The 18,945-nt window shown below is 52.2% G+C and overlaps 1 protein-coding gene across 2 annotated transcripts in view; it reads right to left on the bottom strand.

Moving 5' to 3' along the window:
- LOC126535749 (uncharacterized) overlaps nucleotides 1–18,945 on the bottom strand; it is a 338,961-nt gene that overhangs the window by 304,092 nt on the left and 15,924 nt on the right. The window lies entirely within an intron of this gene.

Genomic DNA, 18,945 nt, shown 5'->3' with positions numbered 1-18,945 from the left:
ATGCACGACATCACTAGATGCCAGAGGAGAGGAGGAGGTTGAACCCACAGGAGCAATTTCGTAAGTCACTGGCGTCACCTGGCGCAGCACGCGGTAGGGCCCTGTGTATCACGAAAAGAGCTTCTCTGAAAGTCTGACGTGACGAGAGGGCGGCCACAGGAGCACGAGCGCACCAGGCGAAAACTGTACGTCACGATGGCGGGCGTTGTACTGACACTGCTGAGTGGTTTGTGAGGCCGTCAGTCGAGCACGGGCAAGCTGGCGTGCATGGTCGGCGAGGGCGATGGCGTCGCGCGCATACTCGCTTGTTGAGATCGCAACAGGAGGAAGTGCCGTGCCTAGGGGCAAGGTAGGTTCGCGACCGTACAGTAGATAAAATGGAGAAAATCCGGCGGTGTCGTGCCGGGAAGAATTGTACGCAAATATTACGTAAGAAAGGGACATTTCCCAGTCGTGGTGGTCTTTGGAAACGTACTTGGACAGCATATCGGTAAGAGTACGGTGTAACCGCTCTGTCAGGCCATTCGTTTGAGGATGGTATGAGGTAGTCAATTTGTGTTGAATGGAGCAGGAACGCACAATGTCAGCGATAACTTTCGAGAGGAAGTTTCGACCACGGTCAGTAAGCAGCTGTCGCGGCGCCATGAAGCAAGATAATGTCACGCAAGAGAAAGTCCGCGACGTCAGTGGAGGACATATCGGTGAACGGATGCGTCGGTATAGGTGTAGAGCGTAGACGCTCGATAAGTGCCTGCAGCGATAGGTCTCGGTACTGCTCATCGGCGATGTTAGAGAAGGCAGACACAGAGAAAATACCGTTGGCGCTACTACTGTCGGCGTCGTCAGGCTCGTCGACCGGGTAGCGAGACAGGCAGCCAGCGACCTTGTGTAGCCGGCCAGATTTATAGGTGACAGCATACGAATGTTCTTGGAGGCGTAAGGCCCAGCGACCAAGCCTTCCTGTAGGATCTTTCAGTGAGCATAACCAGCAAAGCGTGATGGTCTGTGACAACGGAAAAGGGTCGGCCATATAAGTATGGGCGGAATTTCGCAACCGCCCAAACTAGGGCCAGACACTCACGCTCAGTGATGGACTAGTTGCGCTCCGCGGGTGAGAGGAGCCTGCTGGCGTAAGCGATAAGACGGTCGTGGCCATGCTGGCGTTGTGCCAGTACTGCGCCAATTCCGTGACCGCTGGCATCAGTACGGACTTCGGTAGGCGCAGAAGCATCGAAATGGGCCAGAACGGGGGGCGTTGTGAGAATGTCGATTAGATGTGAGAATGCAGACGCCTCGTTATCGCCCCACTGGAAAGGGGCGTCTTTTTTCAAAAGCTCGGTTAGTGGTCGTGCTATGGCGGCAAAATTTCTCACGAAACGGCGGAAGTACGAACAAACGCCGATGAAGCTGCGCACATCCTTGACGCACTTCGGAACAGGGAAGTGCGCAACATCATGGATCTTGCCTGGGTCCGGTTGCACTCCGTTCGCGTCAACGAGATGTCCAAGGACGGTAATCTGGGGACGGCTGAATTGGCACTTCGATGAGTTGAGTTGCAGACCGGCTCGACGAAAAACGTCCAGGACTGCTAAGAGGCGCTCGAGGTGCGTAGCGAACGTTGGGGAGAATACGATGACGTCGTCCAAGTAGCACAGGCACGTGGATCATTTGAAACCGTGAAGAAGGGAGTCCATCACGCGTTCAAAAGTGGCAGGGGCGTTCATAGACCGAACGGCATCACTTTGAATTGATAAAGACCGTCGGGTGTTACAAAAGCAGTCTTCTCGCGGTCGAGATCGTCCACGGCAATCTGCCAGTTGCCGGAGCGAAGGTCATTAGAGGAGAAATAGCGAGCACCGTGGAGGCAGTCAAGGGCGTCATCAATCCGAGGTAGGGGATACACGTCTTTTTAGTAACCCTGTTAAGGTGCCGATAGTCCGCGCAAAAGCGCCATGAGCCATCCTTCTTTTTGACCAGTACAACAGGTGACGCCCATGGACTCTATGATGGTTCAATAATGTTCTTGGCAAGCATTTTGCGAACTTCTGCGTGAATAACTTCACGCTCAGCTGGTGACACTCGATACGGGCGGCGATGAGTAGGAGTGCGATGTTTGACAGCTGTAGTTTGGGCCAAAGGACGATCGTTAAAGTCAAAAATATCGTGGTAGGAAAACAGAACGCGGTAGAGTGCACGAGGGTGCTCGGACGGCAAGTCGGGCGCAATCATTTTCTGTAAGTCAGCGATGGTATAATTTGCCGACTGCGATGGTAGAGGAGTATCGGATGAAGTGTCGTCTACTGCAATGGATGCTACTGAGTGATCCTCGAATGACCAAAGCTGGGCCAGAGACATCCCGTTGGCAGCACTTGTGTCGTCAAGCCAAAGTTGACCTCTGGCAGGCAGACGCAATTCGCCGTAATAGATAAAACTGTATGAGGTACTGTGATACCGTGTGTAAGGAGGACGTCTTGCATAGGAGCCGCGATGTAGTGACCGTCGGGGACTGGTGGGGATGACACTAGGTCAACGTAGGTCAGTGCCGAAGGTGGCAATCGAATGAAATCGACGGAACTGAGGCGACTGGGGTGTGGTTCAGAGAGATCCGGAACAGGCAGGTCAAGGCGGACAGTACTGGCGGGACAATCGATGAGAGCAGAATGTGCGGAGACGAAGTCTAAGCCGAGGATGATGTCGTGGGGACAGTGGGCGATGACTGTGAATAGCACGATTGTTGAGCGATTGGCGAAGGAGACGCGGGCGGTACCCATACCAATTACGGGGGCTGTTCCGCCGTCGGCGACACGGACAACAGGCGTCGTGGCGGACGTGATAATTTTCTTGAGGCGGTTACGAAGGTCAGCGCTCATTACGGACAAATGCGCCCCAGTGTCTATGAGTGCAGACACAGAAACACCGTCCACTTGCACGTCAAGAAGGTTCAGATGAGTGGGCAACGTCAGTAGAGGATTTGGCGGCGTAGGGAGCAATGCAGCGTCACCTCGAGGGGCTGCATCGTCTAGTTTTCCGGCTGGGAGCGGCGTCCGAAGGGATTCGGCGAATAGGAGCGACGGGGCTGGGGAGAGCGAGATTGTCGTCGTTGGAGCGAAGGCGAACAAGAATACGGGCGGTTCGGTGCAGGAGAATCAGCGGCAGCATTATCGGAGCGTGCGGCATAGGGACGAGAAGGGCCACCTGGGAGGCGAGAGTAGGCAGTATAAGTAGACCGGGTCGGGGAACTCCAGCGATTGCGACAGTGCCGAGAAATGTGCCCCATTCGATGGCAGTGGAAACAAATGGGCTTGTCGTCAGCAGTGCGCCATTCAGATGGGTTGCGGAAACGTGGTGGGTAAGAAGATGCGTGTCGGGGCGGAATCGAAGAAGCCGGGCGGGTATCAAGGCGGTGGGCCGAGCAGATGGTGTGAAGACCCATGTTTTCGAACTCCTGGCGGACAACTGCCTGGATCAGTGAGACTGTGACTGCAGATGTGTTGGTGGGACTGGAGTCGAAGGCAGCCGGATAGGCGGCCTCGATCTCACGCCGGACGATTCTGGTAACATCGGCAGTGTTGTTGGGACGAGGAGCGTCGGCACAGGAAGATGTCGCTGGGGTGTTGGGCAGACGGGCAAACTGCTGGTCAATACGTCGGCTTTTAGCGAGTTCCAGGCGGCGGCACTCTTTTATAACAGCATCCACCGTCGCTACGTTGTTGCAAACGAGCAAGTTGAAGGCGTCATCAGCAATGCCTTTGAGGATGTGGGAAACCTTGTCTGACTCAGTCATGTGGGTGTCAACTTTGCGGAACAGAGCCAAGACGTCCTGAATGTACGTGACATAGGGCTCTGTTGACGTCTGCACACGGCCGGAAAGCGCCTTCTGCGCGGCAAGTTGGTGACCGTAGGGGTCGCTGAACAAGTCTCGAAGCTGTGTCTTAAGTGAATCCCAACTGGTGAGCTCATCTTCGTGCGTGCGATACCAAACTCGAGGTGTGCCACCGAGGTAAAAGACTACGTTGGCGAGCATAATAGTAGGGTCCCACCGGTTATTGCGGCTGACGTGTTCATACAGGCTGATCCAGTCATCGACGTCTTCCCCATCTTTGCCCGAGAATACGCCAGGATCACGGGAAGCGGGGAGAGTGATGTAGGTCGTCGAAATGGTAGCAGGTGTCGGAGGCGGTGGGGTCGGGTTGTCGTCGCCGGGAGCCATGAAGGAAGGCTCGACGTACCGTCCACTGCGAAGCTCCGTGACGAGGTACAGGGAACGTCCACCTCCACCAGATATGTTACGTAGGAAGACGCAGACGAAAAGCTATGTACAAGTATCATCGTCATCATCATCATCATCAGCCTGGTTATGCCCACTGCAGGGCAAAGGCCTCTCCCATACTTCTCCAACTACCCCGGTCATGTACTAATTGTGGCCATGTTGTACCTGCAAACTTCTTAATCTCATCCACCCACCTAACTTTCTGCCGCCCTCTGCTACGCTTTCCTTCCCTTGGAATTCATTCCGTGACTCTTAATGACCATCGGTTATCTTCCCTCCTCATTACGTGTCCTGCCCATGCCCATTTCTTTTTTTTTGATTTCAACTAAGATATCATTAACTCGCGTTTGTTCCCTCACCCAATCTGCTCTTTTTTTATCCCTTAACGTTACGCCCATCATTCTTCTTTCCATAGCTCGTTGCGTCGTCCTCAATTTAGGTAGAACCCTTTTCATAAGTCTCCAGGTTTCTGCCCCGTACGTGAGTACTGGTAAGACACAGCTGTTATAAACTTTTCTCTTGAGGGATAATGGCAACCTGCTGTTGATGATCTGAGAATGCCTGCCAAACGCACCCCAGCCCATTCTTATTCTTCTGATTATTTCAGTCTCATGATCCGGAAGGTGTACAAGTATATTTACAAGAAAATACGCTGCGCTTGGCCAAGAAGCAACAACCCGCGCTAGCTTCTCCTCGTCGTCGTCGTCTTCACACTGCTCGCCTTTTCGTGATCGCACATATTGTTCCGTAGCAATATTGTAACGTAGATTGAAGACGAGTCTTACAAAATATACGCTTCTCTTTAATGGCGGGCCAGAAGAAGAGCGTGAAGCGTACGCGCTTCGTCGTCTTCCATGGCGCCGGCCGTTGCGCGTGCCGTCCCGCGGTGCGGGAGCCCCACAGCATTGTGTCAATTGCCCCCCATGCGAAAAGCGACCGTCTCGTTCGCGTGAAAAGGTTATTTCAGCGACGACAACAAATGGAGCTCCTCAGCTGCAGCTCGGCGTACACGTACGCGCATAGTAGGGTTTCATGCGCACTACATGAACAACTTCAGCGCGAGGACGACGACGGGGCGAGCCGAGGTCAGAACTGCAGGGGACGACTTCGTAGGTAACGTTACTGAGGCGGCGTGTAACCTTGTAGGGACCAAAATACCGGCGGAGCAACTTTTCCGAGAGTCAACGGCGATGGATGAGCGTCCAGACCCACACGAAGGCGCCGGTATTGTAATGGACGTCGCGTCGACTCTCATTGTACCGAAGGGTGTCGGCATGCTGTTGGCTCCGGATACGATGCCGAGCAAGCTGGCGGGCTTCTTCAGCTCTTTGTACGAACTCTTCTACGTGTTCGCTGGTCGGGCTATTATCAGCCAGAGGTAGCATGGCGTCAAGTGTGGACGTGACGTGACGGCCGTATACAAGCTCGAACGGCGTATACTGCGTAGTCTCCTGTACAGCAGTGTTATACGCGAAGGTCACATAGGGTAAAATCTCGTCCCACGTCTTGTGCTCCACGTCGGTATACATGGAGAGCATATCAGCCAGCGTTCTGTTCAGACGTTCCGTTAATCCATTGGTCTGAGGGTGATACGCAGTGCTCTTGCGGTGAGAGCAATGCGTCAGCTGGAGAACGTCCTGCATAAGTTCGGCTGTAAATGCTGTACCGCGGTCAGTGATGACAACAGACGGTGCACCATGTCGTAGGACGATGTAGCGTACAAAGAACTTGGCCATTTCATACGATTTTGCTTGCGGAATAGCTTCGGTTTCGGCGTACCGAGGTAAGTAGTCGGTAGCGACGACCATCCATTTGTTGTGCGAAGAGGTCACTGGGAATGGCCCAAGTAGATCCCTTCCTATTTGTTGGAACGGTGCTTGAGGAGAGTCCACAGGGTGCAGAAAGCCAGCCGGTTTAACTGGTGGTTTCTTGCGGCGCTGATAATCGCGGCAGGTCTTCATGCCCCGTTTCACAGAAGAATAAAGCCGGGGCCAGTAATAATTCTGTCGTATTCTTGCTAATGTTTTAGCAAATCCCAGGTGTCCCACGCATGGCTCATCATGGCAGGCTTGCAAAATGTCTTGGCGCAGCGCCGACGGCACGACAACGAGGTACGTATTGGGACCGCTTCCGCAGTTTTTTCTGTAAAGGACGTTGTTGTGCAAGCGGTACGATGCTAAGCCGCGCACGAGCGAGCGGGGTAAAACACCTGCAACTCCTTGAAGGTGTTCGATCAGCGGCAGCAGCTCAGGGTCAGCGCACTGGTGCTCAGCCATCGCTATGGCGTCAATAACGCCGACAAATGGCAAGTCATGGTCAGGGTCCGGTGACGTCGTAGGGAGTGGTGCACGTGACAAACAGTCAGCGTCGCTGTGCTTCCTCCCAGATCGGTAGACAACTGTTATGTCGTACTTTTGTAAGCGCAGGCTCCAATGAACTAGTCTGCCTGAAGGATCCTTGAGGTTGGCAAGCCAGCACAGGGCGTGGTGATCGCTGACAGCCTTAAAGGGTCTACCGTACAAGTAGGGTCGGAATTTACCAATGGCCCACACAACCGCTAAGCATTCTTTTTCAGTGGTTGAGTAGTTCTTCTCAGCCTGGGTGAGACTGCGGCTTGCGTAAGCAATGGGACGTTCCGCACCAGCTTGCCACTACACAAGAACTGCACCGAGACCCGTATTACTGGCGTCAGTATGGATTTCAGTGTCAGCGTCTTCGTCGAAATGAGCAAGTATCGGGGCGGCTTGCAAACGCTGGCGGAATTCATTGAACGACTGCTGCTGCTCGTCCGCCCAAACGAAAGGCACATCGTCGCGTGTAAGACGTGTCAGAGGCTCAGCAATTTCAGCAATCCCTCGACAAAGCGCCTATAATACGCGCACAAACGAAGGAAGCGTTGGACAGCCTTCTTGTCTGTGGGTGGCGAAAACTCGGCGACGGCAGCTAACTTGTTGGGGCCTAGTTGGACGGCTTTAGGGCTAACGACATGGCCAAGAAATTTGAGCTCTTGGAACCCGAAGTAGCACTCTTCAGGCTTGATGGTGACGCCGGCAGTACGGATCACAGCGAGGACACTCGTGCGTGACAATCGTACGATCACAGCGAGTCGTGCGAGATGTTCGTCAAACGTGCTCGAGAACACGACGACGTCGTCCAAGTATGCGAGGCAGGTTTGCCATTTGAGTTCAGCAAGCACGGTATCCATCATCATCTGAAAAGTGGCAGTTGCGGAACAGAGACCGAAGGGGAGAACTTTGAACTCATAAAGCCCGTCAGGTGTCACAAACGCTGTTTTTTCACGGTCCTGTTCATCAACTTCGATTTATCAATACCCTGATTTAAGGACCAACGAAGAAAAACACTTGGCATGTTGTAGACGATTTAATGCGTCGTCGATGCGGGGCAATGGATAAACATCGCGCTTGGTGACACTGTTCAATTTCCTGTAATCTACACAGAACCGTAGTGTGTTATCTTTCTTTCTGCCTAACACTACAGGGAAGGCCCACGAGCTTGTGGACGGCTGGATCACGTCGTCTTGAAGCATCTTTCACCTGATGCTTCATCGCTTCCCTTTCCACTGGAGACACCCTGTAAGGATGCTGACGAACAGGACGTGCAGACTCGTCCGTAATAATGCGGTGCTTTGTGATGGACGTGCGCCGTACTTTGGACGACATTGAAAAACAGTCCTCTAATTCATTCACGAGACTCAGTAGATGGTCTTCCTGATGGTCTGGCAGAGCAGCGTTAACGTGAATCCGTTCTTTTAGGCTGGGTAACTCAGATTGCTGAGACGATGCGATTTCCAATGTGGCAATGTCAGTGACATCAATGATTTCGCAAAGAAATGCGATTGCCGTTCCTCGTGGTAAATGCCGATACTCGTTGCTAAAGTTTGTTAGCAAAACGATTGAGCATTTGTTTCGCACATGAAGCCTTCTGGCTATGCAAATGTGGAGCTCAACAAGCAGGGAGCAATTCCTTCGGCGTGGTCTTCCATGTCGCATTGGACAAGGGTAAGCACGCTGCTCTTGGGTGGCAACGAGACGTGATCGTCAGCTACGCGAAGCGCGATGTCACTGTCGTTGTCATTACTGTTCGCTATGGCTTGCGCAGTAGCGAAGCTAACTTTGGACTCTTGCAGGTCGATGATGGCACCGTTCGCCTGAAGGAAATCCATGCCGAGTATAAGGTCCTTTGAAAATTCAGGAAGAATGACGAAGTCGCCAATGTACGTGAAGCCCCGAATGTTGACTCGTGCCGTGCACCGGCCCATTGTAGTTATGAGGTGCCCTCCTGCAGTACGAATTTGTGTTCCGGTCCATTGCGTCGATACTTTGTTCAGTGTGCGCGCGAGATTCTGGTTCATAACAGACGTGTCCGCACCCGTGTCGATTAGCGCCGTGACTTCATGGTCATCTATGGTAACTGGTACGTCACCCGCCGTGGTTGCTCAGTGGCTATGGTGTTGGGCTGCTGAGCACGAGGTCGCGGGATCGAATCCCGGCCACGGCGGCCGCATTTCGATGGGGGCGAAATGCGAAAACACCCGTGTGCTTAGATTTAGGTGCACGTTAAAGAACCCCAGGTGGTCAAAATTTCCGGAGTCCTCCACTACGGCGTGCCTCATAATCAGAAAGTGGTTTTGGCACGTAAAACCCCAAATATTATTATTATTAACTGGTACGTCGCAAGATACTGACACCGAACTACACTGCTTTCTCTGCGTCTCAATTACGTCATTTCGCGATCGCCGTAATGGAGGATGTTCAGCGTTCGCAACGTCAGCGACCTCACCTCCGCAGGTCGCTGGACTCAGTTTTCCCGGGAGGCAGGGCTGGGTGAGTGACGCCTTGTTGCGCTCGGCGTGAAGACGGGGCTGGAAGACCTGTATCGAGCAGGTGACGGTGACCGGGCATCACGGAATCGTGGGCCAAACGAGCTCCTGGCGTCCGCGAGGTAGGCTTCAATCTCGAGGGGGCATTCACCATTGCGTGGGCAAGGCGCATTCAGTGAAAATCCACGGAGCCCAGCTCGGCGGTAAGGACAGGCTCTGTAGAGGTGATCGGTTTCACCGCAATGAAAACACAAGGGTATCCGGTCTGCAGTGCGCCATACGTCGCTCTTGCGGGGTGGTCGTGTTTCAGCCATGAATGGCGTGCGGCGAGTCCTGAAGTCGGCAGTTGTTGTTCAACGGCGCGCACACCATGAAAGTCCAGGACATCGCGTGCATCGTGAAAAATAGGAGAACGAACTTCGCGCAGCTTCCGCATACGACATGCGAGGCCGTGGCTGCCGTATCTCGTGCTGTGTTGCCTTGCTTCGCTCCGGGACTTCTACTGCCTCCCTAATTTTTTCCCGGACGACCTCGCCAGAGCGAGTCGCGGTACTGATACCGGAGCCACCTGAAGTTTTTGGAGCTCCTCTCGGACAACAAGCCTAATAAGCTCCCGCAAGGCGTCGGTATTGTCCAAGGGTATAGCGAGAGGCTCACGCGATAGGGTCGACACGTCGCGGTTGTACTGCCTTGTTCGTTGCTGCAGTGCCTTTTCCATTGATATGGCTTCCGCGAGAAACTCTGCGACGGTCTTTGGTGGGTTGCGTATTAGGCTACCGAATAACTCTTGCTTGACACCACGCATCAGGTTTCTGACCTTCTTTTATTCCGGCATGGATGGATCCGCGCGTCGGTAAAGTCGGCACATATCTTCGACAAACATTGCTACGCTTTCGTTCGGCTGCTGTACTCTCGCCTGAATTGCAGATTCAGCTCGCTCCTCGCGATCGAGGCTGGCGTATGTGCTGATTAGCTGGCGTCGGAATTCGTCCCATGTCGATAAGGCCGCCTCACGGTTCTCAAACCATGTCCGCGCGTAGTCCTCGAGGGCAAAGTAGGCGTTGCGCAGCTTGCGCTCTGAAGTCCAGCCGTTGAATTCTGCGACACGCTCAAAGTGACCGAGCCAGTCCTCAACATCCTCGAAAGTGTCCCCATGGAAGGACGTCGGGATTCGCGGCTGGTTAAGGACGACCTCGGTCGGTGCCATTGAGGAAGAAGACGGAACTGATGTGCTCCTCTTTCTGACTCGGTTGGGTAGAGGCTCGTGCTCAGGTGGCAGTCCCTGAAGTCGACGGCTTGTCCGTACGGGAACAGGAGTCAGCTCGACCGGACTTCGTACTGGGCTAGTAGACGGCGTTCGATCTGGACGGGGCAGCATGTACCCGGCACCTCCACCAGAAAAATGTAACGTAGATTGAAGACGAGTCTTGCAAAATATATGCTTCTCTTTAATGGCGGGCCAGAAGAGCGTGAAGCGTACGCGCTTCGTCGTCTTCCATGGCGCCGGCCGCTGCGCGCACCGTCCCGCGGTGCGGGAGCCCCACAGCATTGTGTCAATATGCTGCTTCTGCAAATAAAGCATTTGGTTGCTAGTCAGCGCTCTGTCCTGTTTACTCGCTCGTCCTGTGTGGCGCTGTTCCTGCTTTTATTCTAAAGATGAACCAACCAGCCTCAATGAACACACTGAGAAGAAATAGGGCAGGCATGCGGTCGCAGAAATGTACCTCAGAGACATAGAAGAGCCACGAGTGATTCAGAAAGATGTTTGGAAACAGGGCAACAGAATTAAACGGGAAAGTAAGGGAGGGGGAGTCGGAATGCTCATACATCAGGGAGCCAAATGGGAAAGAGTAAATTCACAATATCAGGAGCATCTTCGGTTATCAGGCACAGTAAGTGGAAAGAAAACTTGGCTGAGCATTGCTTATTTGAGGACTGGAACGAATTGCAAAGAGTAAAAGACAGTGAAACGCCTAAATGCTTATATTAGAGGATCAGGAATGATGCCCAAATTACCCTCTTTGTTGGCATGAATGCCCCGATCTAGATCGTTACAGTATCTAGATCGTTACACCGACAACAATGAGAAGTCAATTCTAGAGCCCTGTGAGCAACATAACCTCATTACAGTTAATACGGGGCCTAAGTGTCATCTAAATGAGCCTAAGTGAGTCGGAAATGAGCAACCGACCATTGATTACTGTTTGATGACAGAATGAATTTATGATAAGTTCAGAGAAATGGTTATTGGCGAGGAAGTGAATAGCAACACAAGGAGTGACTGTTAGCATCATTTTGAAAAGGGGATATGTAGTTATGAAAGAGAGTAAGGAGCCAAGAATGAATACCTTGACGAGTAGATCAAAACAAGACCAAGAAGGAGGAAGGAGTGCCAAGCAGTGCAAATGTGCAAACATCGGCGCCCGCTCTTTCAAATATTTCCGGCCACGGAATCACCTCTAATCCCGGAGAGAAGTGGAACATTCGACGCATAACATCAAGCGAAATCCATCAACAACAAATTTTAAATGATTGGTGGACTTTTGCGGAACTTACGAAGCCTTTTCTGTCCGACCACGCCACCGTGGCGCTAGGCCTAACGTCATTTAGACCTACCCGCTCGTAGTGGTCTCGGCGATAGTGTCTGTATGGTGCTTTTCAACTGATCGAAGATAGCTTTGGCGATGCAAGTCACTTTTGAGGGGGAGGATATCATTCCCGAAGAGATTAGCGAGAGCACGTGATGGGCTACGGCGCTTTCAAAGCGAAATGGCCACCAGCGAGCCAGTCCGGACAGGGTATTCAGCTCCCCAATGTGCTACGTGGCCGAAACAAGGGTGCGGCTTTAACCAACGTCAAGAGGCGGCCAACAATAGCGTCAAGGCTCCCTCGACTTCCAAGGTGTGTGTGTGTGTCCTCGGCTCCCTCGGCACTGCAAGCAGAGATTTCGAGTCCCGTGCGTCGTCAGGCAAAGAACAAGAGCTAGACGCCAAGAAGAACCTCGAGAACCCCACGAATATATGTACGCGGAGACTCCCCCCCCCCCCCCCTCTTAAGTCGGCCATCAGCAGGAAATCCAGTTCCAGAAGTCGGGAGCCCTGATTCAGCAGCTATTGGGTACTGGCAGATGATACCAGCCCGAGCCCGGACAGAGCTTCATCCAGGGCTCGTTCAAGGGAACGGTCGTCCTCCCGGGACCGCAAGGATCCCATGTCACGCTTTCGCTCAAGAGTGCGATCCCGTTCCAGGAGCACATCCAGGACCAGAGGTCACTCCAGTTCCCGGTCCCGCAGGCCAAGCTTCAGCATCCGGAAGCCGGCTAAGCAAGGAGCTGGTCCGACATGGGCGGACCGAGTCAAGGGAAAGCCCAAAAAGGTAACGCGGGTTCACAGTCAGAGCATAGTAATGGTAGGGTAGCGCAGCTTGAGAAAGAGAGTGCAATACTGAAAAGGGCAATGGAGCAACTCCAAGCCGAGATGGCAAATATGAGGAACGCGACTAACCGTAATTTAGCACTGTCTCCTTCGTCAACTCAGTATGTCGGGGGCGAAATTCCCATGGAAGTCCCAGTTGAGGAATCACACTATGAACGTCCGGCTAAAAAGAGAGCCATAGCGGAACCAGGGACTTGCAGTTCTACCATGAAAGCCAAGTCAGACATCAAAGACGCCATTAAATCACTTAGCATTATGATTGGAGCAATCAAAGCCACGCTTGACGGTCTGGGGGAAAGTTTCACATCACTGACTGACAGACGACGAGTTTCAGAAGCACGTCTTTGACATGAGTCAACCAGCACAGCCTACTAAGGGGAAAAAGCCAAGCTCCACCTCGACAGGGCAGACAGCGGCTGCGCCTAGCAGCATCTTATATGACCAACTGATTTCCAAGTCTAATCATGGCGGGAAACAGTAAGCGAATTAGAATCTGGCAGTATAACTGTAGGGGATTCCAGCGCAAGCGGACAGTACTACAGCAGTTTATCCGCTCGAATCAGCAAAAGCCGCACGTCATCCTTCTACAAGAAACGCTCACGGATTCGCTCTCCTTATCGGGCTACAATGCGTATACAGCATACAGCAAAGGAAAAGGCGGCATCAGTACTCTGGTAACAAATAGAAGAACTTTCATCTCCCATGACATTAGCGATAATTCTAGGAAAGTGGAGTCCTCTTCGGTAAAAACCACAACCACAGCATTTTTATACTCAATATATATAGCATGCCTGCTGACCACGGGCAGAGGTTCGCAACAATTGTTTCGAAACCGGCCAGCAAAGCAAGGAACTCCCCCTTAATCGTAGCCGGGGACTTCAGTGCTCCGCATGGAGCGAGGCGGTACCCTCAGAATATCCGCAAAGGTACCGACCTATGGCAGAGTGCAACTAATTCCAACTTAACTTTAATTACCAACCCAGGATTCCCAACTAGACTGGATAATTCCTTCATCTGAGATTCTACACCGTTTCTCACCTTCGTCAAGAACGTGGATTCAGCTAACTGGACTAACTTGTCAATGCACCTGGTTGGCGATCACATCATCTTACTTAATTGCACCAAGGTGGAGAAGAAGCGACTCAGAAATTTTAGCAATACACATTGGGACCTGTTTCGCAAAATCATGTAACAACGTAAGCAGTGCCAGGACTCGACCCCTACCCTGGACCAATGGTCAGAGCAGCTCCAAGAAGACGTGAAGGCGGCCACCAAGTCGATCCAGACCGGCATCGAAGTCGACAGGACTGACAGTCGTCTGGCGCATCTTCTGGAAGCCAAAAAGTCGCTCCTCGACAGGAGGAAGGGATACAGGTTCAATCGCAAACTCCGCAAAACGATTGCAGAACTGAATAGACCTATGGAAGAGCACTGTCAGGAGCTACCCAAACCATTGTGGGGTGACGTTCGCAGCTTGGTGGATGGTCAAATGAGAGTAGACGGTAAATGGAGCCTGCTCAAACACCTCCTTGATGAGATGAACTCCAAGTCTAATAAAAGGCAAGAAATTGAGAAGGTTCTCCACGAGGCGAGGCATTCGGAAACCAAAGATGTTATTGCAGATCGGCTGGCGAGCATATCTTCCAGTGCAGGACGCCAGTCCAATCCACCACCCTGCATACAAGGGCGAGCCGAATCCGACGCTCACCGAGGCGTTCAGCACTAGCGAAGTTAGGGCGGTGCCGCACAGTCCTAAATGGCGAGTCCGCCCCAGGTCCAGATGGAATCTCTAATAGAGCTCTAAAGAACCTGGACGATGACTCCATTGAGGACCTAATTGAAGAGATTAATCGTGTTTGAGAGCGGGCATTGGTGCCGGAAACTTGGAAGTCGGTATCGATTGTCCTGATTCCGAAGCCGAGAAAGCCTCCGGGCCTTGCAAATCTTCGTCTCATCTCTTTCACGTGCTGCGTGGGTAGGGTGGCGGAGCACGTCATTCACAACCGTATTCGGAACATGTTGAGAAGAACAATTTATTCCGGTACAACATGACTGACTTTCGTCCAGCTTTGTCCCCACAGGATGCGATGAAGCTCAGAAAGTGCCAAGTCACTGACAACGCAACCAGAGATGTCAGGGCTATCCTGCGTTTAGATTTGCAGAAGGCTTTTGACAGCGCGTCCCACGTTCACATTCTGAATGCCATATCGGAGCTCTTTCTCGGTGCTGCCTTTCATAGCTATATAAGCTCCTTTCTCAAGGGGAGGCAGGCGACACTCAAGATTGCTGATCTCAAGACAGAGGCATTCGAGCTCGGATTTAGGGGCGCGCCGCAAGGGGCAGTGGTAGCTCCACTTCTCTTCACCATAGCTACTAGGGGTCTCTCGGAAAAGCTTTATGCCTTTGATGGGCTCAGTCACACATTTTATGCAGATGATATAGCCATCTAGTGCACCGAAGGAAGTGAAGGGGAGGTTGAAACAGGCCTCTAGACGGCACTAGATGAGGTTGAAGCATATCTGTAAAACACGGGACTGAAATGCTCGCCTAGTAAATCCGAGCTACTGCTTTACAGGCCCATCAGAAAGGGTTCCAAGCCCAAGAGTTAGAAGCCGCTCTCGGACGTTGATATCGAGCTAGTTACACGTGATGGAAGCCTCATTCCAAGAATTAACTTCATCCGTGTACTAGGCATGGTTATTGAATCCAATGGGTCCAACAACTTCACGTTGGCTAGAATGACCACGACAACGGAAAATTAGGCTCATCAACAGAGTCTCTAACAGGAGGGGAGGCTTGAAGGAAGACAGTCTGCTCAGGCTTCGAGGAATACAAGAAAATAGTTGCCGGAAACAGACAACTTAAGGCAAGCTTGGACCGCATGAAAAATGAACTTGAAACACTTAAACGACAAATGGCAAGCATGATGACGCACGGAGGAACCCGTAAAACAAACGCACCCGCACAATTGTCCAACACACAGACGAACCCAACACAGACCAAACCACTATCACAAACGCAGTCTATAGCACAGATGCCTGCACCAATCACTCATATGGAAGGGAAACTTGACAATATGTGCGCACAAATGCAATTATATTTTGCAGAGCTTCACAATCTTAAGCGGAACGTCAACGACTCGCTCATAGAAGTAAAAAAAAACGCGAGAACGTCGTAGCAGCCTTAGCCCGGAGAACCGAGATCCAAAGGTCACCGTGACCACAGACACAGAACATTTCGAGAGCCCATACTCTGGCTAACTACACACCTACACACCAAGAGAATCTCGTAATTTGGCAGTGGAACTGCCGATCACTACATAACAAACATGCTGCACTTACACAATATATCAAGGCGGCGCTCGTCCCACCTGACATCATTTGTCTTCACGAAGTGGGGAAAATGCGGATACCTATTGGGGGCTACCGCTTTTACAGCGATTCGAACTACCCTGAAGTGGCAGCATTGGCCCGTAAGGACCTGACAATCACTGTCGCCATAGCACCTGGTGTAGAAATCCACCACCAAATACTCACCATTTGGCCAGTTAAGAAGGGTTGTCCCAAGTGCCTGATAACCAACGTATATAGCCCCCCTAGGGATAAGAGGGCCGATTTTTCATTAATATTAAGTCACGTATCTACCCTGCTCTCAACAAAAGACTGACTAATCTTTCTCGGAGACTTTACCGCTTGGCACTCCACATGGGCTTATCAACGCGACACCACCAAGGGCTTCAATCTAATACGAGAAACTCGGTCCCACGAACTTGTACTGATTACGCAGCCAGGCACTCCTACAAGGATGGGAAACAGCGTTGCCCGGGACACCACGCCGGACCTTACCTTCGTCAGCAATGAGACGGGGGTCACCTGGTGTAACCTAGACGAAACGCTAGGTAGTGATCACTATCTATTTTGTGTCAATGTTAATACAGCTAAAGTTCGACAGCCCCTAGGGGTGGCCAGGCTCACTGATTGGAAAAGGTATACAGAACGACAACAGGCTGCTTCCTCATTTCCAGCCACGGCCGCAGGTTGGACAACTTTCCTCAACGAGGCCCATGCTGCCACCACCGGAGAGATCAAGACCACAACGGAAGCACCAGCAGTAGACAGCCATCTCGCCCACCTCTGGGAGGCCCACAGAAGCCTCACCAAACGCTGGAAGCGGCAGCGGCGTAATCGCAAACTTAGGCGCCGAATAGCCCTGCTGGCAAACGAAGCTAACACCTATTGAAAGGAGCTGAATAATCAAAATTGGCGCAGCTTCTGCGACTCTCTCAGAGGCACCCTCAGCACCAAAAAGACCTGCGCTATTCTTCGGTGAATGTTAGACCCCACTAGCACGCGCACCGAGACGTCTAACGTCATGCGACGGCTCTTAGGAGTATACAAGGGCTCAGAACAAGAACTACTCGAGCACCTAAAACGCACCTACACTGGTGCTGCCCAGACATCTCACGCGTTATGAGAGAATACCAAGGACAGGGTAACTCGAGCTTTCACGCCCCCATCACCTTTTCAGAGCTCTACGCAGCGGCACAAACCTTCAAGAAGAACACGGCTCCAGGACCCGACCAAATCACCAACGCAATGCTGCGCAACCTTAGTGACGTAGCCCTACAGCACTTAGTCGGCTTCTTCAATGAACAGGTCTGGCGACCGGACGGAAGACTACCGCGAGAATGGAAGGATGCACACATCGTGCTTATACCAAAACCGGGCAAGCCACGCGAGCTCAACCATCTCAGGCCCATATCGCTCACGTCTTGCATGGGCAAGCTCTTTCAACGAGTAATTCTAACCCGACTCGAAGCCCACATCGAACGAAACTCACTCTTCCCTGAATCCATGTTCGGTTTCCGCAGAGGAATCTGTGCACAGGACGTCTTTTTTCTATTAAGAGATCAGGTGCTCGATCCTCCTCCGGGCAGTATGGACAGAATCCTGCTAGCACTCGACGTCCATAAGGCATTTGATAGCATCTCACACACTACAACACTAGACGGACTACCAGATGTCGGGTGAGGAGAAAGAGTATTTCATTACGTTCAAGACTTCCTGAGCAGCCGCTCCGCGACAATAGGACTGGGTTCAGCACGTTCTGCCCTGTATCGCCTACCAGATAAGGGCACTCCTCAAGGATCCGTATTGTCACCACTTCCTTTTAACATCGGCTTACGTAGAATGGCCCTGGACTTACAGAAGAACCGGGACCTTGGCTGCGCCATATATGCAGACGACATTACACTCTGGGTCCGCAAAGGGTCCTACATAAACCGACAGGACACGCTTCAAGAGGCCATCAACACCATTGAAAGCGATATGAGGCGAGCAGGCATGAGGTGCGGTCCAGCGAAATCGGAGTATATTCATATTAGACCTAGACATACCCTAGCGACCAGGGCTCCGGATCTGCAGCTCACCTTGGAGGGAGAGCCCATCAAGAGGGTATCCCACCTGCGCGTACTGGGAATGTGCATTCAAGAAACGGGCAGCGTTAGCATAGCGCTCTCCAATTTCAGACGCACAGTTAGGAGCGTAACTGGGCGTATTAGCAGAGTTGCACGCAGCCGAGAAGGCATGACCGAAGCAGACACCATGCAACTACCAAACGTCTTCGTCATTAGTCGTCTAACGTACGCTCTGCCTTTCCAAACCACGCGGCGTAACGACATCGAACATGCGGATAAGCTCACAAGAATCGCCTGTAAAGCAGCACTCGGCCTGCCTGAAAGCATAAGTACGATCCGACTGAAGGAATTAGGAGTGATGAACACTTTCGAGGAATATGCAGCGGCCACCCTAATAGCGCAGCATGAACAGCTAAACACGACACCTCAGGGACGCTCGGTTTTACAAAGACTTCACTATCCACTGACAGCACAATATTGCGTCGACGAAACAATACTACTGCCATCTGAAATTCGAGAGCGGACCCACGTGGGGCCAATCCCCCGTCACATGCCCTGCTAGAGTTGGCGTCTGACACCACGTGGCGAAAGGAATTTCATCCGACCATCTTCGTCGAAATGAGGCGTGACTTCTCCGGCGATGGTTGGCGTCCCGCACCCCCCATCGTGCACAAAGAACTTTCTCTCACCGGACCTTTTACCAGGCCTCGTCGAAATGAAGCGTGACTTCCTAATTCGCCATGACCGTTTCGAGCGTCTACCTGTCTGCCGGAAGCCCCGCAGTGTACAGCCTCTTTTGTGTGTGTGTGTGTGTGTGTTTGTGTGCTAGTTTAGAGAGGCCCTGTCCTCGAATTGGACGTAGAAGAGAACTTCCACGAACCAGCAAAGCGCAGAAAAGGTGGGCAGACGTCTACGATTCCGGGAGGCAGGACGACTTCTTCCTTGCAGCAGGCTCGATATAACCAGAGGAGGAGGGGCCCTCTTT

This window comes from Dermacentor andersoni, chromosome 4, assembly GCF_023375885.2.
Source record: "Dermacentor andersoni chromosome 4, qqDerAnde1_hic_scaffold, whole genome shotgun sequence".
In the NCBI taxonomy this organism is placed as follows: Eukaryota; Metazoa; Arthropoda; class Arachnida; order Ixodida; family Ixodidae; genus Dermacentor; species Dermacentor andersoni.
Note: the sequence above shows the minus strand (reverse complement) of the source record. Positions and strands in the feature narration are given on the sequence as shown.